The 25,666-nt window shown below is 46.1% G+C and overlaps 1 protein-coding gene across 3 annotated transcripts in view; it reads left to right on the top strand.

The window, feature by feature from the left end:
* Positions 1-4,547: 4,547 nt before the first annotated feature.
* Positions 4,548-25,666, top strand: part of SLC39A14 (solute carrier family 39 member 14) — a 41,846-nt gene continuing 20,727 nt past the window's right edge. For all 3 annotated transcript variants that reach the window (XM_057721897.1, XM_057721895.1, XM_057721896.1), the window contains exon 1: positions 4,548-4,692. The gene's annotated coding sequence lies outside the window, so the exon portion shown is untranslated. The remainder of the gene's footprint in view (positions 4,693-25,666) is intronic.

Here is a 25,666-nt window from a genome sequence, read left to right as displayed (position 1 = left end):
CTTTTACTGCCCTGGCTGGGGTTCAATCCCTGGATCCCTGGTTGGGGAACTGAGATCCCCAAAGCTGCACAGCGCATACACACATACACACACAAAAATGAGTAAGGGAGGCTTCTGGCAACGTGGCAGGCTGAGCTGACCATACTGACACATGTTGGCCAAATTAGAAAAGAAAATTTTTTTATGTTAAGTGGCTGGATGTTGGGGAAATTGAACAAGGGAAGAGAGAAAGATGGGGGGAAGGAGGAAGGAAGGAAAATACCAAGGCACAAGAAAGAGAGGAAAGCCAGAGTGGTTATAGTTGATGCTAACAAAGCTCCCAGGGTTATGGACAAAATACAGGAACAGGAGCACTGAGGTTTTTCATTTCAGATAAGGATAGAAGATGCAGCCTTAAACCTTATGAGGTACAGGATTGCTGGAGTAAATTCTGGATGAAGAGAGCTGGAGCCTGGAAGGGGAGTGGAAGGTCTGTGCCAACCACCCTGGGGCAGCAGCAAGAAACCTAGGGCAAAAGGCATTCTTGAGAAATCCCCAAGCCTGGACCACAAACAGGAGTGTGCAGCCTGAATTCATACTGTTAGCATGTGGAAGGCCCACATGCTGACAAACTACCATGAAGACTGGCCCAGACTGGTGAGAGCCCGGAGCCCTGCAGAAACAAGTGCTCAGTCAACTGGATTGCAGCACACAGAGGTATAAATGGGAACTATGGAAGAGAAGACATAGGAGAGAATGAGAAGGTTTGATAGGAGCTCCTGCAGATTAAAATAGACTAAGCCACACAACATGGAAGATATAAAGACAGAGTTTTCCAGAATTAGAGACAAATATGAATCCTCAACCTGAAGAAACTCATTGAGGATAAAGAAAAGCGCAACCACTCCTAGATGCACTGTAGTGAAACTACAGAACACCAAAGACAGAATCTTAAAACAACCAGAGAGATTGCTTATAGTTAGACTGGCAGCAGACTTGTTATCAACCACAACAGATGCTTAAGATAGGAATAATAACTTAAAAATGCGAAGTCAACTTGGAATTCTGTTCCCAGCTAAACATTCATTTAAAGATGAGGACCAAAATAGCAATATTTCCTAATAAAGATCAGAGCAGAAATTAATGAGATAGAGAACAGAGAAATAATATAGAAAACCAACAAAACCAAAACTTGGTTCTTTAGAAAGACTAACAAACAGAATTGGCAAACCTTTAGCTAGATTGGCCAAGGGAGGAAAAAAGAAAAAAAACAAAAAAAGACTACTGACCTTACAGAAATAAAAAGGATTATAAAGGAATACTGTGAACAATTAAATGCCAACAAATTAGGTATCTCAGATAAAATGAACAAATTCCTATAGATAACTTGCTACTGAGCCAAGTGTTATTTTTCCCAGTTGTCTTTTTTGTCCACTGAAACCATCGGATGATAGCAGAAGTGACTGATGAGGCTTCTAAAGATATTCTCTTTTGGCTGACAGAGTGTGGGGTGCTAGCCCTCTGACATGATCTTGGGTAAACTAGAACTTTCACATTCATTTTGATTCTCTTGAATTCGTTAAGACATGCCAAAACACAGAAAACTCATTTTTCCCCTTAAAGTATCTTAGAAACCTTGTCATTGGTTTCTCTCTTCAGTCTCTCTAGAGCTGGCCTGATCCCCTGGCAGAGGTGGGAGTGGGGGCGGGGAGGGTGTGAAAGAAGATCTTTGCCCCACTCTGCTGATCAAGCTGTCTACCTAGTCAACACACCACAGAGTGGGCTTTGATTTCCTGAGTCCCCCGTCCCACTCTGTACACTCTCTGGGCCGTGGTCTCACTTCCCTGGCTTCTTTCCCAGGGCTGTTCCACTCACTTCAGCTATGAGAAATCTGTCTGCATATCATTGGAAAAGGCAGGCGGCTGTGGTATCTTGTCAGAAGGGAAATAGCAGTCATGAAAATGTCAGATTTTTATGCTTAGTTCCTTAAAAATTGCCCAACGTCAAACTTTTAGTGAGCTGACCTATTCATTCATCCAACTAATATTCACTGAGCATCTGTTATGTGCAAGATGTTATGTTGCAGGTATATAGAGAAATATTTGGTAATCAAGACAGATTAAGGTCAAATACAGAGGTTAGAGATGGAAAGGAAATCACTTTTAAGGGGAAAAGCAAGTACCATAAACCATATAAAATGTTTTAATTCTGTGAATCATGATCCAATGAAATCAATTTAGTGGGTTTGTTACCACTTTTTTAAAAATTGAAATATCAATAGAATATAAAATATCAGAACATTGCATATACTACGGAAGCTTTGTAAGATTTTTGTTTGCTATGTTGTTATTTGTATTGAAGATGCAGTATAAAATGTTTTTTACTGTGGGTTACAGTAAAAAAAAAATTTGAAAGGGTAGATCAAATATGCTTCAGGAGAATCAAGAAGATTTCTGAAGGGAGGTGGCTTTGAAGAGTTAGAATTTTAACAAGTGGAAATGGGGAAATAAGAGGAAAAGGGGTACATTAGGTAGAAAGTAGAACTGGGGCTCCAAACCTGGCACTAGGCAGGAAAGACTGAGAGTGACAAGGCAGCACTTTGAGTATACCTAAAGAATTTTGTGTGGGGGAGGATATGGAGAGTTAAGACCTTTTGATTTTGAGCTGTGTTAATAATTAATTGAATTCCCTAATGGATTACTGATAGCTTATCAGCTCTGGTGGACTTTGGCAGCTCTACCCCTTGCTGGTTGCAAACAAGTGAGAATGCTCTGATAGGCCCTGTGGTGGGGTGTCTTGTCCTGCCTCCCCCCACAGGTACCTTTCCCCCCTGTTTGTAATATTGACACATTGCCTGGAAGAGCCTTTAGACCTTAGTTTTAAGAAGAGTTTAACATCTCTTTGTAATATGTATGTACGGGCTTCAAACTTTTCAGAGCCCCGTGTGTTAGAAGCATGCTTGTTTTACTTAATCACTGGGTGAGTTTCTCATTCCTTTTCCAGAACTTCAAGAAAAGGAAGGCGTGGTAGAGACTGGGCCATTTCTAACAGCCCACTGGAGATGGGGTTGAGAGTCCCAAATGGATGACATAATGTCTGAAAAATACTCCAGTTTAACCAAGAAAGACAAATATAAAGGGTTATTACAAAGATGAAGGGGCTCTGAGGGAGATTCTGCAAGAGATACCATTACTTTGAAATCTCTTGGAAAATGAGAGGAATATCACCCCACCCCTTACTCAACTGGAGCCCTGTAATTGCAGGGTGAAGATAATTAAATTTTAGAAAAACCCACGGCCCAGCCAGTCTCTTCAAGGGTGGCATAAACAATCTGGCCTGCTCTGCCTTTGCTTCAGTGCTTTCTCTCTTCTTCCCTCTCTGCCCTCCTCCTAAGGAGGAACAGAGTACCACGGATGCCTGGATTCTTCTTGCCACCCCCTCCAGGGATTGTCTGCTTTCCTTTCATCACGAGCAATGCCATCCTGGGCCTTCCTTTCCCCAGGACTTGCAGAGTGGGATGTGGTCCCCCTCCCTGTGCAAATTCACAGAGACACGTAGTGTGGGCTGAGCACCAGTCACTGAGCTGGAACAGGGACTTGGGTACTAACAGACTACAGTACTGCTTAGAAAGCCCTTCGCCTAGACTCAGGTGGCAGCTGGCTTAGCTGCACAGGAAACAATCGTGACGTCCAGCAGAACAGAACAATGGGAGTTTCATGGGTGGCTTATTTTCTCAAGAAATTTGCATTTCCGAGGCTTGATATCCATCTCAATAGAACTACTCCACATCAGAAAAGACTCCTAGGACCCTCCTCACACAAAAATTTACATTTCTCCCAGCTTTCGGTTAAGCAATATGGCTTCTTAGTGGGTCTCATCGTTTTGGGGGAGTGGTGCGACATCTAATTGTAAAGTGAGTGTAATATGGCTTATTTGGAACTTGAACAGGAATTTTTTGTTCTTTTGTCTTGTGGGAAAATGCAGAAGAAATGCTATCTACGGGTGCGTCCCCTCCCAGGGAGTATTTCAGAATCGAGCTGGGGAGGAAGGGGAAGCTTTTTACATTAATCATAAGCGTTAAGATATGTGTAAACATACATATGTGTCAGGTGGGTAGCAGTGTTACTCCGAGGAGATGGAGGCCAGGTTGTGAGAACTTTCCACCTGAGGAGGGAAAGGTCTTAATGGGAGGTCTCTAAAGGAAGGAGGAGCCTATAGGGCCTCAGTGAAAGATGAGTGGAATTCGCGGCAGGGTTACAAGATGAGGCCGATAGAGCTAGGAGGTGAGCTAGGATCCCAGCGAGCTAGGGTCTCGCCCTCAGGCCGCGGGGAGAGCGCTGGCTCGCCCCGCAAGCCTGGGCAAGCCAAGTGCTGGTCGGGTGTAGCGGGCGGCTGGCGGGCAGCTAACACACGTAGCCCTGCAGCCAGCCAGGGCCCCACGTGGCAGGCCCTGGGGACAGTGGGGGGGCGGGGGCGGGGCGGGGCGAGAGTGGGGGCGGGCCCGGCCGTGACGCGCAGGGTATATAGCGGGGCATGCGCGCCGCGCCGGGGCCCGACGCAGGCAGGGGGGGTCGGGGCACGCGGGCTGCCTGCGCGGGCGCGCCGACCTAGCTGCGCTGCCGGTGCCGCCGCCGCCGCCGCCGCCGCTGCGGGCCGCCCGAGGGCCTGTCTTGTGAGGGTGCGCGGGGCCAGGTGGCGTCCGCCTGATTCCAGGTGAGGGGGGGAGGGCGTGCGGGAGGGGCGGCTCCGTGCCCTGGGGATGGGGCATCTCGCGGGGGAGCGGTGTGCTTCCCGGGCTCGGGGTCACCGGGTGGGGGTGGGGGCGCGGCTGCGCCGAGGACCCGGAGCCCGGCCGCAGTTTCAGAAGTCGCTCTGGTGGACCCCCACGTGGGCCCGGACGCTGAATGGAGGCGACATCTGGCCACCTGGCCGCGGTGCCACGACGAGGGTTACTTGGTGGCGAGGGAAGGGAAGCCGCAGCAACCATCCCTTTGGCTGGAGAGAGCGGGATGTGGGAGCCAGAGCGGGATGTCGACAGCCGCACTAAAACACTGAGAGAGGTTTCCCGGAGCCCTTGAACTCGAACACAGAAAAAGCAGAGAGTAGATGGGCAAATCTGGTGGCAGCTCTCGGGGCGGTTCTGATGGGGCACTGGTGTCTGGACTTTGCTTTTCTGGAACTGAGGCTCCCACCCTACCCTGGCCAGACTACCTCCCAGCTGAAGATGAGTGCCCCGTATCTTCCGGCCGGCCTGGAGCAGCAGCCGGAGAATGGCAAAGGAGGGACTAACTAAACTCCGACCTGGCTTATCCCGTGGGCTTGGTTTTTAGCTAATTTTTGGTCCCTACCGACCGGGTTAGGTGGTCTGGCGCAGACTGCCCTCTCTTGGTGGGTTAGGGCAATGGGGAAAAAATACCATCCAAGCAGTTTACCATGTGATCCTGAGGTCCAGTTGAGTCAAGAAATTTTCCGCAGCTCTGGCTTGTGGCTTCAGTTTTGGGGATCTAGAGTCTGCTAGGGCCTGGGTGTCCGTGAGCATGTGAGCATGATTTGGTGAGTGCTCTCCTGGGGGCCTAAGAAAAGGTGGGGGCAGGAGCAGCTTCGACCTGACCCTTCCTCCTGGAGCCTCCCTGGACGTGGATTTGTCTGGAGTCACTTTCTTAGGAACCCCAGGCTACTTAGGTCGGGTGCTGGGAAGTGGTGGTGGTAATGTAGTTGGATACTGGCCTGGCTACCTGGCCTTTGTCCCAACTCTGCTCCTAAACTTGCCCTCTGTCCTGAGGAAGGGGTCAGATTTGATCTGTGGTCTCATCCACAGTATCTACGAGTAATCCTTAACTGTTAAAACAAAAGCCCTAAAAACTGGGAGAAACTTGATGAAGCAAGGGAAAGAATGTCGAGAACCATAACTTTTAGCAGCTGAAATGAAAAATTACATATTCCATTTACTGTTGGTGGCTCAGAGATGAATTTTTCATAAATTGTGTGATAGCCACTATATAGACTAGTGGTACTCTTCCTGGTTTGCGGCTGAGACTAGAGGGCATCAAACAGAATGATTGGCCTTGTCATTTAGGCAAGAAGACTACGTTGAGGTACCAGAGCCCCATGACTCAGTATTTCATCACCTCAATATGTAAATACACAGTGCCTGGTTTGTGCTTGGCTCTGTACTTGGCCCCTGGAGAGTGCAAAGAGGGGATGGGGACTGGCTCCTGGAGACACTTGTTGAAGGGAGAGAGAGCACCCATACATGAAGAATAAGGTAGTGACACAAGACTGGTCACATGGTTGTGTTTGGTCAAGTTCAGAGAAGACAGCACTCTACTAGAGTTGGTGTAAGGTGACAGGAGAATTCCAGGCTTTTGAGCCAGATAAATCTGTTCAAATCCTGGCCTCATCCCTCCAGCAGGAGACATTTCTGAACTTCTGGGGACCTGTCCTCACTGCTGTGCATCAGGCTGTGGTTGTGCCTGGAGCGCAGTAGAGATTTGTTACCCACATCATCATCATCATCTCCGGGATGGAGTGGGTTATTTTTATTGGACTGTGGTTGCTTTACAGTGTTGTGTTAGCCTCCACTGCACAACAAAATGAATCAGCCATACACGTACAGATATCCCCTGCCTTTGGAGTGGATTATTTAGGGGGTCCCAGGAGCTGATCAGTAGGTTGGGTTTGTAAGTATGGTGTGAGCCCAGACTTAGGGTTGATTCATCTCCTCCTTGGGAACATGGATGCAATTTCCATGCCTTTCTGAGAAGACCTCTTTTCTGTGGCCTGCCAGGGATATTTCCACATATTCACTGTTCCACGAAGACTTTTTTTTTCCACCTTTAGCTTGGGGAGCAACTCTGATTCTTTCAGGTAATGGAAATACTCCTTTTTCTGGGCAGGAAGGACTGACAACACGTGTGTATCTCCACACAGGCGTGCGTGTGTTTGTGCTTGTGCGCACACAGTATATTATCAGTCACTGGACTGGTTCAGTTTTCAAACTCTTTGCACCTTCTTCCTCTTTTCCTTGCTTGTTCACACCTCACTCAATTTCAGGAGGACCCTCAATCTACTTCCAGTATTTACAGGAAGTTGGAATCTAAGTCGTAGTGCCACGACTAGATGTATGTGTTTGGAAATCAGGACCTCCTCCAAAATAATTCAGCCTTTTCGCACTTGATGCCTGAGGAAGGTAACGCTTAAGTGTTTTGCAGAGACGCAGACGATAGGATATTGAACTGGAGGGACTTTGGGAATCTTTGAGGCTAGGCCCTTTGTTTTACAGCTAAAGAAATTGCATCTAGACAGGTTAATTGGTTTTTCCAAGTCACATTGCTTGCTAGTGGCCAAGAGGCTTGATAGAGAGGACGAAGGAAAGGTGCAATTTTTATTCCTAAGTGTGATGATAAAATTGCTGATAATCCTAGACTTTTCCTTGAAAACACGAAGAAGGAGGAGCTAGTTGTCCCTGTGCTTGTTTGGGGAGAGGAAATTCTCTGCTTGTGTGAATAAAAATTTCTTCTGGAAGAGTCTTCTCCCTTCTCTTCCAGACTCCCTGGAGACATAGGAGGGTGGGGAGTGGGTGAGGAAGGGTCATGCTGCTGGGGCCCCAGTCAGGTCTCTCTAGATGTCTACAGTGGGACTTCGCTGACCTCGAGGCTGGCGGGCTGGCAGAATGCCTGCAGATAAGGAGTCCAGAGTCTGCTGCCAGCCAGGGGCCTTGTGCCCTCTCGGGGGCAAGCAGGGCAGCCTCACCACAAGGTCTCCGAATTCCAGCTGCCTTGTCCTTACCCTTAGTGTGTCCATCGAGGCTCCCAAGGGGGACCCCTTGTTGGGCCCAGGTGAGATCCAGAGGCAGAGCCCCCTGTGGGCCCTGTGGAAGGGAAGGTGGTCACAGAATCAGCCTGGAGAGTGCTTGGCGTGCCCATCCGTGGGAATCAAAATTCCCTGCCTCTGATCTGACTGCATCATCTGGCCTCCTAACCTTCCTCCAGCCTCGGGCCCAGGTGAGTCCTGGGGTTTCGTGGAATGAGAATGTGACTGTCCTTGTTTTATTACCATTGGGTCTTTAGAGGCTGTTATTTAATGCACTCAGTGTGAGTAATTTAAAAATGTCAGCTAAAAGTTGGGATTTAAAAATTTAAAAAAAAATTTTTTTTTGTTTTTCCTCGCTGCACACTGGGTCTTCGTTGCTCCATATGGACCTTCTCTAGTTGCAGCGACTGGGGTGGGGGCTACTCTGTTACAGTGCATGGGCTTCTCATTGCAGCAGCTTCTCTGGTTGCAGAGCATGGGCTCTAGGCATGCGGGCTTCAGTAGTTGTGGCTCATGGGCTCAGTAGTTGTGGCTTGCAGGCTTAGTTGCTCCGAGGCCATGTGGGATCTGCCCGGACCAGGAATCGAACCAGTGTCCCCTGCACTGGCAGATGGATTCTTAACCACTGCCCCACCAGGGAAGTCCCAAAAATCCATGTTTTAAACAATTCATTTTTTCTTAAAAACATGTGCATGCATTTTTTCCTTCAGTTTTATTGAGATATAACTAACATACAACACTGTGTAAGTTTAGGGTGTACAGCATAATGGTTTGATTTACATACAATTATGAAATGAGTACCACATAAATTTAATCTCATAAAGATAAAAGATTAAAGAAATAGAAAAAAATTTTATTCCTTGTGATGAGAATTCTTAGGATTTAACTCTTTTAACAACTTTCATATGTAACCTACAGCACTGTTAATTTATCATGTTGTACATTACATCCCTAGTACTTATTTATCTTATAACTGAAAGTTTGTACCTTTTGAATGCCTTCGTCCAGTTCCCCCACCCCACCCCCCACCATGTGCATCTATTTTTGTTTGACAAAGCTTTGATTTAGGGCTGAGGCTTTTTCTTTGGGTCTCTAGGTCCCCTAATTAAACTCCCAAATTGTTTGTATATAAAAATCACAGCTGCATGTATGACCTGTGATTTCTTGTTTCTTTTATTAAAATTTCTTCACCGTATGTGAATGATATCTCAATAAAACCGGAAGAAAAAAACTTCTAATAGAAAAAAAATTTTTCACTAGGCAGTATATTCACATAGTTCAAAGATCAGAAAGATTAAAAGGTTTGAAAAGCAACTACACCCACATAATCACCACCCCCACCCTCCCCCACCCCCACCGCCCCATACAGTGAAAAGTCTCACTTCTGCCCACCCCATCCCATTGTTACAAATGCTGTAAGTTAGCATTGTAGGCATTGTTTAGCACTTTGCTTTTTTCACCTAGCAACTATATTAGATCTTTCCCTGTCAACACAGAAAATGCTTTTATTATTTTATTACTATAGCTGCACATTATTCCAGAGTAGGGAGGCAAGGTAATTTTTAAACCAACACATGTTGCCTCCCTCTCTCCCCCTTCTTAGGTTGTTTCCAGTATTTTGTCTTCTGTACAGTGCTACAGTGAATAACTTTATAAATGGCATTTCCTACATGTATAAGTATGACTACAGAAGAAATTCTCAGAAGTGAGATTGCTGAGTGACAGGATATATACATCTGTTAATTAGTCTCCATTAAAAAATAATAATAAAGCAAGAATTTAAGACATATGCAAACCAGTCCATGTGCAGAATCGTCCTTTTTTAATGCACACACTTAATTTAATTTTTTCTCCCCCCCATTTGTAACATATCTTTCTAGATGAGCAATTCTCAAACTTTTTGATCCTAGGATTCCTTAATATTGTCTTTGGTTATTTGGCTATATCTATTATTTACCACGTTAAAAATTAAAACATATAAAAAATTGTTCATTCATTTATGGTAATAAAAATAAGGTCATTACATGTTAACATAAAAGGCATATTTTTATGAAAAATAACTTTTCCAAAATAAAAAAAAATCAAGGAAAAAGTGGCATTATTTTTACATTTTTGCATATCTTCAGGATTTCAAAATAATGATTTATTAGATAATGAGATAGATTATAATAGATATAGCATGAATTTGCTGGTAGATACTCAGTTGACGTCCCGAGAACAAACTGAGTTAATCTCTGAAAACACACATATTTATACCCTAAACTTCTACCTTAGAAATTTTCAGAAAACTTAAGACTGCATAGGCACACATTCATCACACTTCACGTAACCTCTGAAAAAAGAGTAAAAAGGCTTTTAACATCTTAATTTTATGTTAACTAGTTTTTATCTTGCAGACCTCCTGAAACAATCTCAGTGACCGTAGGTGTCATCTAAGACCACAATTTCAGACTTGCTTTTCTAGATCACTTAGTTTCATTTTTGTAGAAATCCAGACTTTTTCATTCTGCGTTTATACTTCAGTTACTATTTAATTAAATTAGACTCATAGAAGCAGATGGAACTGGCATAAGAAGTTTGGGAAGAGGTACAACAGACTCATGGTCAATGAATCCTGGACTGGTGACAGCTGCAGGGATGGGCCAGCCAGCAGAGCTCAGCTAACAGAGCTCCCTCTCCCTGAAGACAGGCAAACACTGTCTCTGTTCCAAAGAGGCTTGTAAAATATGTTGTGGGGATGAGCTGAGTACATGTGGAAACTTAACACGCTATCTGTGGCATTCTTTAAGCTCCATTGCGTGGACCAGACGAGAGGCCGGTGGAAGGCAAGATGATTGGGGGCAGGAATGGTCTGGGGAGGCTTCCTAGAGGTGGAGTTGAGCCACGTTTTGGAAACTAAGAAGAGAGGGAGGGGTCCTGGCCGGGAGAGCTGTATGAATAATGACACTCCTGGGTCAGGGGTGGTCACCAGAGGCCAGAGTGGCTGATAGAGGAAGGAACAGATGGCATGGCTAGAAATTTAGGTTGGATCCAGTTACTTCAAAGGGCTCTGGGGTCTAAGGTACCAATATTTTCTGATAAGTCTTAGTTGTTTCTCTGTCAAAGCCTTGCTCCTCATTTCAGCAGCCATGTCTTGGGGTCCAGCCTGCTGCGATCCAGAACAACTCCAGTGGCCCCAAGTCTGCATTCTTTGCACCAGTCCACTTACTCCATCCAGCCTCCTGCCCATGATTATCAAGGGTAACACATACTTACTGAACAGTATAAAGAAAAGAAGTCTAATCCTGTGGCCCTGAGGCAACCTCTGTTAATCTGCTCAATCATTTCCTTTCATTTTAAACTTTTTTTGGAACTAATTTTAGACTTAAAAGTTGCAAAGAATATAGCAGAATTCCTTTATACCCCTCACCCTGTAGTATAATTATCAAGAACAGGAAGTCGACATTGGTACAAAGCTTTAAACTACAGGCCTTATTTAAATTTCACCAGTATTTTTGCCAAAGTCTGTCTTTTGTCTCAGGATCCAGTCCCCCATCCCACGTTGCATTTAGTTGTTATTTCTCTTTAGCCTCCTTCAATCTGAAACCGTTCCTCTAGCTTTCTTTGTTAGAGTAAGGCCATGCCTTTTTAGCAAGAATATCACAAAAATGATGTTGCGTCCTTTTAAGAGCATCCTATCAAGGCACTCATGGTGTCGTTGTCTTATTACTGTGATGTTTTCCTGGACCGCTTGGTTAAATTGGGGTCTGCTGGACTTCCACAGTAGAGGAGTTACTCTCATGTTGAATCCTTCTCGTGGCTCAAACCCCTTTTGCCAGGAGGAGCCTATCCCTTTTAAGAGCTCGCCTGATTAGTTCTGACCCATACAGGATCATTTCCCTATCTTAAGGTCAACGAGTTTGGTTCGCTGACACCAGCAGAATCCTTTTTGGCAGATAATGTAACCTAATAACAGGAGTGATATCTCATATTTTCAGGTCCTGCCCACACAAAGATGAAGGTCATTGGGGGCCATCTTGGAGTTGTGCCAACCATAGCAAGAGCGTCTCAGATAAAAGATATTGAGCCTTAATTCCAGCATCAAAGTATTAGTTTCCTGTGACCACCCTAACAAATGACCACAAACTCTGTGACTTAAAATAACAGAAATTTACCCTCAGTCCTGGAGGCCAGAAGGGCAAAATCAAGGGGTCAGCAGGGCCACATTCTCTGTGAAGGCTCTAGGGGGAGGGAGTCCTTCCTTGCATCTTCCAGCCTCTGTGGCTTGTGTTCCTTGGCTTGTGGCAACATCACTCATCTCTGCCTCCGTCTCCACGTGGTCTCCTCTGTGTGTCTCTATGTCCAAATCTCCCTCTCCTTTATCTTGTAAACATACTAATCTTTGGATTTAGGGACTACCCTAAGTCCGAGATGACTCATCTCAAGATCCTTAAATCATTATAGCTGCAAAGACCTATTTTTCAATAAGGTTCCATTCTGAGGTTTGGGTAGACATGGATTTGGGGAGGTATTATTCAACCCACGGCATTCAGGATGGTGGGAACTATCGTTTGTAAACTCTGGTTCACAGAGCTGCAAAAGAAAAGGGAGATTACTTTTTAGCCCTAAGACAGAAGGCAGGCCTGGCTGTTGTGGAGGCAAGGGCCCAACCTCGGGCTGCCTGCTCCCCTCGTGTTGATACAGGTCTAAAAACCAGGTGGGTATAAATTATTGAGGACTCTAGGCTCAGAGCCCCTACATTCTAGGCACTTTGCAATGCCAGCAACTTGTCTCTGTGCAAGGAGTTCTCATTAAGTGTTAGTTTCCCTGTAGGAAGAGCAGGACAGAGATTGTGGTACCCGTTTGGCAGAGAGGGGGAACTGACTTTAGAGTTTAAGTAAATCACAGAATGTCATAGCTTGTCCATCTAGTCCAGCAGTCCTGACTAGACTGAAATGTCAGACCAGTGCCCCAGATAAGAGCCAGGTTGATCTATCAGAACTGTGTGTACAGATACCTGGACCTGGCCCAGGAAGAAGCCTAGGCACACATGAAGTCCAGCCCACAGCAAATTAGGACTGGAATCCACCTCCAGACTCTAAGTGAAGATCTTTAAAAAGGGAAGAGAAAAGTCTTCCCCTTGGTCATCATTAAGCCTTTCCCATTTCCTAACTGAACTCTAAAATGAACTTTCTTCTTCCTTTTTTTTTTTTCCTGGCTGCGCCACGCTTCTTGTAAGATCTCAGTTCCCCGACCACGGATTGAACCTCAGTCACGGCAGTGAAAGCATCAAATCCTAACCACTAGATGAACAGGGAACTCCCTGAACCACCTTTAAGTGATGCAAGTTCATCGTAGGAAATAGAGATGAATGAAAAGATAACAGAAGTTACCATCATACCCACCACCAAGAAATAACAGTTTATTATGTGTTTTTAATCTTTTGCTGTGAATGCTTACATTTTAAGGAAAACTGGTCTGCTGTACATAGAGTTTTGTAGCTTTTTTTTAAAATTTAACATATGAACATCTTTCCATGTCATTCTTCCCCCAAATACTAACATTGATTGAGCAATTACTGTGTATCAGGCACTGTATTTATACTCAGTATCTCATTTAATTTTCTCAGTTGCTCTGAGGGAGAGACTGTTAGTAGCTTTGTTTTCCTGTAGGAGGAAAGTAAGTCTCCTTGGAGTTGTGACTTAACTCAAAGCCTTGAAGCTAGTAAGTGCAGATTCAGGATCCACACTGAGGTCTGTCGCACTCAGACCCTAAGCTCTTAATCTCTGTACTTGAACTATGTGTATTGTATCGGGTGGATTGCCTTACTTTAGCAATCCCCTTCCATTGTATGCTTAGATTGCTTACAGTTTTTCACTGTTATGAGCCCTGCAGGAATGCAAGCTCCAGGAGGGCAAGGATTTTTGTCTTTTTGGTCATTGCTGTATTCCCTGTGTCCACAACAGACGGTACTTGATAGATATTGGTTGTTGAATGTGTACTTCCATCAAATTCCTTAAAGCTGAATATCCCCATCCAGGATAATTTCCATGGGATGAGTTCCCAAAATAAAGTATTAGGACTTGATAAGATGACTTTAAGAGTTTTTTTTTTTTTCCCTTAAAGAATGAATATGTAAGAATAGCCAAGAATAATTTTTAAAAGAAAATAGTAAAGTTGAACTTGCTTTACCAGAAAAAATTAAAAATAAAGGTGACATTGACACAGGATAGATAAATAGAACAGAACAGAAACGTCCAAAAACAGACCTCAGTACATGTGGGAATTTAGCAAACAACCATGGTATTATTTCTTATTAGCTGTGTGTGTTTCACCTCAGTATCCACATCTGTAAAATGGGGATGATACCATATTTCCTCAATTTTAAAGTGCTTTTTTGTTTTCATGTTTCTGAAATAGGGAGGTGTCTCAATGATGTGTACATTCAATGTGGTATCTTTTTCTACTCTTAAAAGCTGTCATTGATACTTATAATTCAGGAAGTACTGTAGAATCTAATAAGGTTGTTGAGAACATTAAATGAGATAATGAAAACAAATTGCTTAGCACAGTGCCTGGCAGACAACAATAAATCGTAGCAATTCTTTTTATTATCAAATTAGGGAAGAAAGGATGAGTTACAGGAGTGTTCACATGCAAATACCAGAGTCCAGTGAAGGCTGGTTTGGGCAAATAGCATGTGAAGCATCTGGTGATTAGCCACGGGAGACTGGGTTCCTGCTCAGTGGTGCCTGCAGAAACCCAGGCTGTGTTCAGTGGATCTTTCTGCTGTGCCATCCTTAGCACATAGGACTTCCTTCTCGTGGTTGCTGAGCCTGTACCTCCGAGCAGGAAGGAGGAAGGGAAAGAGATGGCACCACAGCGCTGCACTTAGAATTCACAGGCAGAACAGCCACCTGTGGCCTTTCTTAGCACAAAGGATGTAGTTGACTTCACCTTGCTTTCTGTTTTTCCTTTTTAATAAATTTATTTATTTATTTATTGGCTACGTTGGGTCTTTGTTGCTGCACATGGGCTTTCTCTAGTTGCAGAGAGCGGGAGCTACTCTTCATTGTGGTACACGGGCTCCTCATTGCAGTGGCTTCTCTTGTTGCAGAGCACAGGCTCTAAGCACACGGGTTTCAGTAGTTGCAGCACATGGGCTCAATAGTTGTGGCTCACGGGCTTAGTTGCTTCGCAGCATGTAGGATCTTCCCAGACCATGGATCAAACCTGTGTCTCCTGTGTTGGCAGGCGGATTCTTAAGCACTTGGCCACCTAGGAAGTCCCTGTTTCTTACCTTTTATAGGCTCTACAGTTGAGGTTTACAAGGGAATAGACTATTCATTAAAAAACATTGGGATAATTGGCTATTTTTTTTTTTAAGTTAGATTCTCTTTCTCACGCTATGTCAAATTAAATTCTAGGTGAATTAGAGATTTAAATTTTTTTAATGCAAGAAAAAACAGGTATATATTTCTATAATTTCAGGGTGAGAAAGGGTTTTCCAAGCATGCTACCAAAAGCAGAAACCTTGTAGGAAAAGTGGGATATATTTGACTTTATGTCTACTTAAAAAATTTCATCAGTAAGACCAGTTAACAAAATTAAAAGGCAAATGACTAATTAGGAAGACTTTTTGTAACATGTGACAAAAGGTTAATATTTTTGCTATGCAATGAACTCTCAAATACACCAATAAGAAAAAAAGATGAATGAGGGTCAGCAAAAATGGGCAAAGGAGAGTGACAGGCAGTTTGTTAAAGAATACATATAAATGTTAGTAAACCTGAAGCTGTGTTTAGCCACACTAGTAATCAAAGAAATGCAAATTAAGAGAACTGTGAAAATGGTTTTTAACCTATTTGGCAAAGATGGAATCCTATTTTAATACTCAGCGTTGGTGAGAGTCTTATGAAACTGGCATCCTTACCCGCAGATAGTAAGAGTAGTAAATTAGTTAAATCTTCAGAAGGGTAGTTTAACAAATTGTATAGTGAGTTCTTAATAAATATTTGTTGACTGTAGTCCTGTGGACAGGGACTGGCCCTGGGCCAATTTACTCTTTGATCTCACTGATTCCTTTCCTTCTAGGAAGGTCCCCTTCTCCCTTGAGGTCTTTCCCTATGCCCTGCTGCCAGGTTGGGGGAGCAGGCAGCCAGCTCACCTGAAGGCCTTGCATACTACCCCCTGGCCCACAGGATTTCTGGGTTGCTTTTCCAAAGAGGAGGGACAGACTCGAACCCAAACCCAAACCCACTGTTTTATTTTCACTTTTCCTGGAAGCCTGAAAGTTTGGTTTGTGTGGGAGAAAGTGAGGTGGAGCGTGTGTGTCCTGTTACTCAAGAGAACCCTGTAAATCCCAGGGAGCAGGCTGTACTGCCGGCTACCGTCTTCCTTTCCTGGAAACCAAAGGGCTCTTGGCCAGCCCCAGGGACTTGCTTTTCTCAGAGCACAGAGCACGTGAGGCTTGGGGTGAGGTGGAGCCGTGCTGGCCTGGAGGGAAGCTGGCCCAGCTTTCCCTACCAGGGATGAGCCAGAGGCGGAAGGCCCTGGGCTCCCTCCCTGCTCTTTCCTCCTCTCCCTCTGCTCCCTGAAGGCAGGCCAGTGACACTGAGTAGTGTATGTATATTTCAATGCTGACCGTTTCCCATTTGAGAGACTGGGCAAGTTCTCAGGATACCAGGTCCCTGGGGAGTTTCCAGGGGTAGCAAGCCACAGCTGTTCTCATCACCTTTCCCAGAAAAGCACAAAAAGTACAAAGTCACCCACCCCCGCAGACTCGGGCCACTAGCCAGGCTGCCCTCTGGGGCAGCCTGACCAGCCCTAGGAGCAGATTACGTCCCGGCTCCTGTTCCTCCTGCCTTGGCCGCCCCCTGACATCCAGAGGTGCCTCCCGTGGCAGAGGCCTTGACCGTGGGTAAACTGTGGTGTGCACCGCCCTGCTGGCCAGACTGTGCCTGTGACCTTGGCACTCACACCACTCCCTCCTGGCAGCGGCCACGGGCCTCTCCCCCTGCACCTCAGGACGTGTGCTGTTGGCACTTTGAGAGAGCTTGAAGCAAGGAGGGGAAGTCTGCCAGGGAAGTCCCACATTTGATTCCACTTGTATTGAGAAGCCGTTGTGGGTTCAAAGCAAAGAAAGTGCTGTGATCAGATTTGTACTTTAAAAGGATGACTCTTTCATTGAGCTGTACACTTAAGATTTGGGCACTTCATGTGTTCTTAAAAAAAGAGAGAAGGGACTCAGACAGTTTTGGGGATAAGTGCCCAGTGGAAGCTGGAAGGCTGGTTAAGAGATTTTATTTTATTTTAGTATTTTTATTTCAACCAGCATTTCAACATTTCCCTCACTCAAATTTCCTGTCTTTAGACTCAGACAATCCTTGCAATCTTCTGGAGGAGAGGTCTTAAAGAATGAATTGGTCTTGAGTGAGTAGCATTCCGGTGTGAAAGTTGGTTAGTTTATTTATCCACTCTCCTGCTGATGGGCTTTTGGGTTGCTTCCAAAGTTTTTGTTATTGTGAATGGTGCTGCCTCAGGATTCTCCTATCTGTCTTTTTTTCTTTTTTTTTCCCTCTCTTGTTTGGGGTTGAAAGACACCCAAACTAGAGGATGTCTGAGTTGCAAGCTAAAATCAGAAACCCTTTCCAGGTGGCATGCCGATTGCCCCTTAGGGTTGGTGTTGGCAGGAGAGGGTAAGCCTTTAAGTCTGGTTAGAATGTTGATCCCTTTTCAATAAGTAAGCAGTTTGGAGGAGGTGAGGGAGGGGAAGGGCTGGTGGCAATACCTCATGCTGTTAGGGAAGTCACTTATGGTACCACGTTGTCTAGAGACTGCTGCCTTGAGGGGTGTTTTAACCGGAGAAAGAGGAGCTTGTCCATGTAGGTCTTTTGCTGGTCCTGATCTGTATCTGAGGATGATAGCCAGAAACGTGGTTGCCTTTGATCTGGAATCCATCTGAGCTTGCTCTTGACAGCCCCTCTCTAGAGGCAGAGATGTGGAAGCATGGTCCTTTGCACCTTTGACAAGAGGGAGCTTTCAGAAGACACTTGTCCATGCCTGCCCTTGACCCCGTGGCCCTAAATACTGCATCTTCAGTGCAGTGTATCCCAACCATCCTGTACTTGTACTTTCGGGGGAAGTGAGGGTATGTCTGTTCACATATGCATTTGTATTTACATATTCACGCAGCAAGTACTTATTTAGATCCTACCAACCTCCTAGGATTGTTATGAAACAACTATGAAAGTTAACTGAGAGTGTTAGTGTCATTCTGAGACAGCACACCACTGAGACAGAGTTGGTAGGGTTCAGAGGAGGATGGTGTGAGACGTGTGCTGGGGAAGATTTGGGATGGACCACAGATAGTGCTTTTTTTCTGCAGTTCATCTTCTTTTTAAAACACAGCCAGGCCCTTCACACTTGTGGAGAGAGTGCTTGGAACACATGTGGACTACGTTCCACTTTCTGTCTGATGTTTCTACCAGATGTTAATCAGCCTGTCCAGTCCTAGTCCTGTAGGTGGTGTGGAAACAGGAGGGTGCAAGGGTGAAAGGGAGCAGGGGCAGGCGTCCCAGGTGGAGCCCAGGGTCCTGGCCAGAGGGTAGTGGCAGCTGAGGGTGACAGGTGTTGGGAGCCTAGTTGGAGGGACCCTTGCCTGCCAGGCAGAGGGATTAAACTTTGCTGTTGGGTATGGGAGTGATGGAAGGTAGGTATTTTAGCATCATCCTCAGAGGGGACGGGACGGAGTAACTGACAGGTGAGGGACGGTGTGCTGCGGTGGTTTCTCCTCCTGCATCCCAAGAAGAGGGGCGCTCCTGTCACATGGTGAGGCCCACGCTGAGGAAGCAGAGGATGAGGGAAGGCCTTTCACCTCAGTCATCCCGTGGTGACTGCCAGTGACCTTGGGCCAGGGAGTGAGCCATGAGGGAGGTTTGGGAAATGGGAGGGGAAACAGAGGAATCATGATTCAGAAATGTAATTACTCAGTCTCCCTCGCTTTCTTGCCACCTTCCTCTCTCTGGTTTGGAAATATGGGCTTTTTCCCTCTTTTTCCCAATAACCCTCTTTCTCCTGAGAGTCGGGCTCATTTATGACTCATGGTGGTAAATATTTACGGTCGCTGAGAAATCCAAGGCCCAAGATGCAGCTGTGTCTTCCTACCAGGGCCCTGGCCATGTCTCATGAGTGGTAACTGCTGGAAGGGGCCGCCACTGGATGGCAGTGGTCCTCGCGCTCTCTGGTGATCTGACGACCTTCCCCCGAGAATAGTGGTCCTCAGATCTCTGTGTACATTGTGACCACCTGGAGAGCTTCCTAAAACACAGACTGCTGGGCCCCATCTAGAGTCTCTGACTCAGCAGATTTGGGTGGGGCTGAGAATTTGTACTTCCAGCAGGTTCCCACGTGATGGTGGTGCTGCTGGTCTGGGGACCACACTCGGAGAACTACTTTCCTAGAGAAATTATCACCCCCAATTCAGCATCTCAGCTGTAGAGAATGGCGTGATCAGAGCCTTTGAGGAGGAGTGGGGGGCTTGCTCTGGCTTAAGGATGGGAGGGTCCTAAGGGGGGAGACGGTGGTGCAGCAGGACATGGAGGGAGGGAGGATGGGTGGGCTGGCTACAGGGCAGAGAGAGTCTTTGCTGTAAGAGGAGCAATGGAGCTGTCCTGGGGCCCGGCTTCTAGTAGAGAGAAGTTCCCTGTACCAGGGGAGCCGAGTTTGCCTCTGCCTGCTGTAGCCCAGGGTCTTATAAAGGCTCACGGTCTGGGAAGAGTCCGCGTCCCCTCCCAGAGGGCTCTGAGGACTCTTCTTGGCCATTTTGGGAAGAAGGGAACATAAGAGACTTCTTGTGAGAGGCCCCTGGTGGCAAATTCTGCCCACACAGTATTGTTGCCTGGGAGTTGGAGTTGGCATTTATAAATGGCCCTCCTGCTACAAGAGAGTTGAGGTCTCGGCCTGATTGAGGAAATGATGGGGGAGCCGGTGGAAGTGGTCTTTTCAAACTCACTCTGATACTTTTGGTTACCAGGACAGTGCTGTGTTGTTTCTTTCCTGATAACCGCTCAAGAGGAGCCTATTCATGTCTTTAATGGAAGACTATGAGGCCAGCAGCCGCAAGGGGCAGGGAAGCCCCCCAGGCTGGGTTGAAGCTGGAAGAAAGAACACTCACTCTTGAGACCAGACTGGATGCTGTGTCCTCCTACCTGGGCTCCTGGCTTCTGTTCTTGCCCACCTCCGGTCTGTTCTCTACGCTGCAGCCAGACCAGTATACTGACAACACAGATCTGGTGGTACCTTTGCTGAAGATGCTCCCCACTGCCCTCCACATGGGGTCCAGCCACTGTAACGTCGCCTTCAGGCCTGTCCCTGCTCTGGCCCCTGCTGCATCCTCTTGTGCACGCCCTGGCCACACCGGGCTCTAAGTTCTTAGATGCAGCATCTTAGCTGAGGCATTCCAAACGAAGCTGCGTCTTCCTGGGACATTCCACCCCATCCCCACCCCGCCACCTTCACCTGGCCCACTTTTACACACCCTCTAGGTCTCGGCTAAAACAATGTCTCTTTCTGGAGGCCTCCCCTGACCCCTGGCACTAGACTTGAGCACCCTGCTGCGTTCTCCAAGCTCCCTGTGCTCCTTGTCGTGACCTGTGGCAGATGGTGTGGATTGGCTCGTTCCCCAGTGTCCATGCTGAGGCAACCCTGTGGTTTATTGGGGTTTTCCTGGTGTGTTTACTCATAGCACCACCTTTCACTGTCAAGTGCATTCCTTTAGATGGTACATTATGGTCGAAGCTACTGAAAGTAGAGAATCAAAAAAACAACACTTTCCAGACAGGCTTTCACTGGAATTCCCAATGTGGCGTGCATTCTGCCAATTAGCTACACTCGATCTAGTCTTAAATATGTGGACATCCTCTTCCTCAGGATGGACCCTGGTGTGGATCATGGGGCAGCATAATCCTGGAGCAGGCCGCATCCCTGTGCCACAGCTTCCTGATGGGGGGCGGGGGCGGGGGTGGGGCAGCTCCTCGGCAGACTGGCTCTGCACTGTGATTTTGGGGATAGTTCCTGGATGCTCAGTCTGGAGTCTGTTTCTTCAGCTCTTCCTATGATTCTCTGTGCCACTGAGTATGTCATACAAAATCCCCTTATGCTTAAGTTGCCTAACTGAACCCTGATCAGTACACAACCCTTGTCATCATTGTTCTTGTAAGTTGCTGGTTCAGTAGTTTGCTTTCCCTGCCTTGTGAGGGCAGATACTTAGGCATGCCCTAGCAGTATTCCCAGTGTGAAACTGGTAAGCAACGCATATGTGTTGAATGAATGAACTCTTGGACTGAGTTTTTTCAAGTCTAGCAGGTGTAGCTAGCCTTTTGTTCAATGAATATACATGAAATTGAAGGAATGGGAATTGTTTAGTCTAGAGTAATAAGTGGTCTAGACATCTGACTTCAGATAATGACTGAAGGCCCCAGGGGGTGGGGGTTAGAATGTCTGTGGAAGGGGGCACTGAGCTCCCTGTTCCTCATCAAGCTGTAGGGGTGATGCAAGCAGACATCAGTTAGATGGGAGGCCGGACTTGGCATCTTCCAGCAGGAAATCTCTGCTTCTCCCCACTTGTGTGCCCAGCACTGCTCCAGACACTATGTTATGGGGAAGCGTTATGGAAGGACCCCCTTGCCCTCAAGGAACAAAAATGTGTTGGGAAGCCTCCCTGGGAGACCAGGCCATTAGGAGTCCAAAGTGGTTGATGAGTGCTCAAAGAGCGGTCCAAGAAGGCTTCCTGGAAGACGAGGTGATCCGAGAATAGGCAGGTTCAGGTCTAGGTAAGGGGATTGGCCTGAAGGCTTGGAGGACAAGGAACAGAAGGAACAGACCTAAGTACACGCTGTGCTATGCCCTTTAAGCGCTCTCATCAAAGTGCCCCTGAGAGGCTGGACACTTCATAGCCTAATTGTGCTGAGGGCACATGGTAGGTTAGTGGCAGGCCCCAAATATGAACCCAGATCTGCCTGACGCCTTATGCTGTCTGATAATTTAGCCAGTAGATTGTACATTTTACTTATTTATTTGACCCTGAATAATGAGTTGGGGAGTTTTGCTTCAACTAAGTGCTAAAAGTGGTGGATCCGAGTACCTTGTTTCCTAAGCCACATGCTGGGCCTGGAGGTTTGACAAACAGGAGGGGACTTAGAGGGACAATAGGTCAGAATTTTGCAATGGAGTGTCTGGGAAATGTTGATGGATAAATGATGAGAACAGAGGTGGCTCCTGCCCTGGCGTCCAGTGAGGGGAGTCCTGCTTACTGGGCTGTCTGACTCAGTTAGTTGGTTTTGGAAGGTTTCCTTGCGCGGTCAAGCCCAGGCTCCGCTGGGACCCTGGAGCCTGGCACATGCCCAACTCTCCCCTGCTGGTCCAGCCTTCAGGCCTCAGCGTGTGGCTAAATCAGCTGTCCCAGCCCAGCCGCTGGTGCTGGCTGCCCGGGGCCCTTCCGCCGCCACCCTCTGCCCTTCCCCACCTCCCTGCCACAGGCACTGACACACACAGTGGGGGCTCAGTACATGCTGGTCGGTGAGCGGCAGGCTGCTGGTTCTGATTTTGTTCTCTGTTTCTGGGTCATCTCTCTCTCTCTCCCCCTCTCTCTCTCTTTTTTTTTTTTTTTTTTTTTTTAAGTTTTCTCATCCTGCCTCTCCCAGCAACGTGAGGTTTCATAGGGACAATACAGTAAGTGGGCCACCAATGCTGGGTACCCCCACCCTCCGCCTCCCTGCCAGCTCTCCTGCACTGTCTGTGGACATCTCCCCCCCTGGGTGGCCTTTGGCTGAGCCAAAGCTTGAGGCTAAGGTTCTGGGAGTGCGAGCTGGAAGAGGGAGAGCACATCCTTTTAGGGTATGTGAGAGAGTGGTTAGGTGGGAGGGCCGAGGGAGGCAGGAGAAGAATGGGCCTGTTGAGCCCTGGGCCTCTTGGGCAAGGCCGAGGACTGGCTTTCAGGCTGTGATATTTGCACTGTACTTGGGGAGGGGCTTTCAGCCTGTCTGAGAGGAGAGTGGCCTCTAGGATGGTGTACATTTGGTGGGCGGGGAGGACCACAGACTGGGTAGTTTTTCTCAAACTTTTTGAACTCCACAGAGCCTGTGCTGAGTACCACACTGCAAGACTATTGGTTTTCTAATGGGCGTCTACTGGGACTTATACAGAGGACTGTATCTTTATTAGTTTGGCCGTGAGTACTGGGAGTACACTGATTATTTATAGAACACTTGGCAGCGTTTGTAGTCAGGTTATTAATTTTACAGGTTCCAGGTTTTGTGCCATACTTAAAAAGTTCTCCCTAACTCCCCGATTACAAAAATAATCACCCATGTTTTCTTATATTGCTGTACCTACGTGACCCATTGGGACACATCAATGGCGCATTTTTAAAAAGTTAACGAAACACTCCAAACCCACCACTCAGAAATAGTCATCACTAATGTTAGGTGAACATTATTCCAGACAGTCTTCCAGGCATGCTCATAGATAAATGGATGTAGAGAAATACATATAAATACTCCTATAATGTGGGGACAAGTGACAAATTAGGAGATTGGGACAAACATATACACACTACTATATATAACATACATAACCAATACCAACCCACTGTATAGCACAGGGAACTCTACTTAATATTCTATAATAACCTATATTGGAAAAGGATCTGAAAAAGAATATTTAAGTATGTATAACTGATTCACTTTGCTGTACACCTGAAACTAACATTGTAAATCAACTATACTCCAATAAATTTTTTAAAAATACTCATATAAAAATCTATTAAAACGTCCCCGAATGTAACCAAAGAAAAAGAAACTATAGTAAAATCAAAGGAATTGTTAAACTGTAAAGAAATGTCTCTCACAAGAGAGGTGATTTCCTAAGTGATCCCAGAAAGACTTTAAAAAAAAAAAAAGCTTGTGAGTCATATCTATAATTACTTGTTTCCATTTTAGATAGTATTTATTGACTCTGCTATGAAAAACGATGTCAGCATTTTTTCTCATCTCCTTTCTTTCCGTCTCATGATTGTGTTAATTATATTATGAAATTGCCCATGATTATAACATTTAGATTCTGTCCTGTAACTGTAATCCCCATAGTTTTAAATTATTTCTTATTTAATGGGTTTTACTGCGTGCCCATGCTTTCTGCATTCCTGAGCTCTTTATTTTACTTTGCTGCTAATTAGCTGCATTCCATTATCATGTCATTCCCTGCCCCTCCCGCCCCCCCTTTCCCCAGGAAGGGAACTGACGTCTCTGACTTATTTCGTGCTTGAGAATTTCTGCCTGTTGTCTTTACCAGTTTGTACCACATTGCAGCTGGGAATAATATTCACTGGTTCATATTTTCTTTCTCTCAGAATTATGTAAGCATTGTTGCATTTCTTCTCATACAGAATGGTCGCTGTGGAGAAGATGAGGGCAGTCTGAATTTTCTGCCACTTAAAAGAAATTTTAATATGTGTCACAGTTGTTGGAAGAAAACATTATGGGGGGGGCGGGGGGGTTCTTCTGGATGCCTGGAAAAGCCTTCTTTTAAGTTCAGTAACTTAGATAGGCAATGTCCCAGTGTTGAGCCTTCTGCATGAAATTTTTGTGGAGTACAGTGTATTCCTTTCATTTCAGGGAAATCATGTGTTTTTTATCTTTGAACACATCTTTTATTCCAGTCTCGGGTTCTCTACTTCAGGAACACCAGTTACCCAGCGTTGGTGTCATGTCAGCAGTATATGTTTTAACTTGTCTTTTCCATCCGCATTCACTATGCTTATCTCAAATCCTTTTGCCCGTATTTCTATTTGAAATTTCTGGCAGAATTTTGTTCTCCGTTCATTATAATCTGTGTATTAGTTCTTCAGTGATGTTTTGCTGGTCTTTTTTTGGTAAGCCTGCATCTCCTTTTGTTTTACAACCCCACCTTTGAGCCCTGATTTTACTGCGTGAATGTTCTCCAGTTATTCCGCAGGGTGAGGCTGTTCTGAGGGACTGCTGTCTCTGGAGTGATGTTTTCCTTTCCATCGACATTTTTGTCTCTTGCATGGCTGGCCTGCTGTTTCTTCTCGTCGTGTTCATGCCAGAGCTTTCCAGCTCCTTTGGCTCTGAAATAAGGCAGTGATCTTTCTTACCACCATGTCAAGGTGGGTTTGCCCCCCACCCAACGACAGCAGTGCCAAGGGTATTTATGATGTGTTCTCTGTAGCCTGAATTGGGGAGGCATGAATTGGGCCTGTGTTCTGGGACTTTGGTGGCAGCCCCGGTGGCATGGTTCAGCCCTGGACTGGGGAGGTGCTCCATCCTGTTGGAGGGGGAGGAGGACCCACTGGAATTGGACAGTTTCCCCAATTCAGCCTGCGGCCTTGGGGCCCCTGTTTCCCTCCAAGAGAGTCAGCGCTTTGTTCTTGTTCCCCTGCCACCTGTTTCTTTGTTTTCCAGCACCTTTTTCCACTACTCCCCAATGGAAGGGGAAGAAAACTTGGCTGCACTTTGCCTCTCTCCAGATCTGGGGAGGTTTAGTGAGAAGCCTCCCGGGGCCGGGAGACGAGCCACGTGCAGTGCCTCCTGCATTCCTGTCCTTGCCTCTGGTTTGGAAGTTATTATATCAGCTTATGCCTCCTTCCTTATTTACTTGCTGTCGGTGACTTTGGGCAGGGGCGCGCACCTGGTTTTTACTATTTGTTTTTTTTAACTCAGAAGTTATCAGGGGAAGGAAAAATCATGATGCTGTTTCAATTCTTCATCTTAATTCAGAAATCTTTATATAATGTTTCAACATACATTAGCTTTATAATACTCAGAGCTCTGTGGATTTGTTTTCCTCTTTCCAAAATAAGGAAGCCGACCTGGTGAGA

This window comes from Hippopotamus amphibius, chromosome 2, assembly GCF_030028045.1.
Source record: "Hippopotamus amphibius kiboko isolate mHipAmp2 chromosome 2, mHipAmp2.hap2, whole genome shotgun sequence".
NCBI classification, from domain to species: domain Eukaryota; kingdom Metazoa; phylum Chordata; class Mammalia; order Artiodactyla; family Hippopotamidae; genus Hippopotamus; species Hippopotamus amphibius.
The sequence above is the reverse complement of the archived record's forward strand: the minus strand, read 5'-3'. Positions and strand labels throughout refer to the sequence as shown.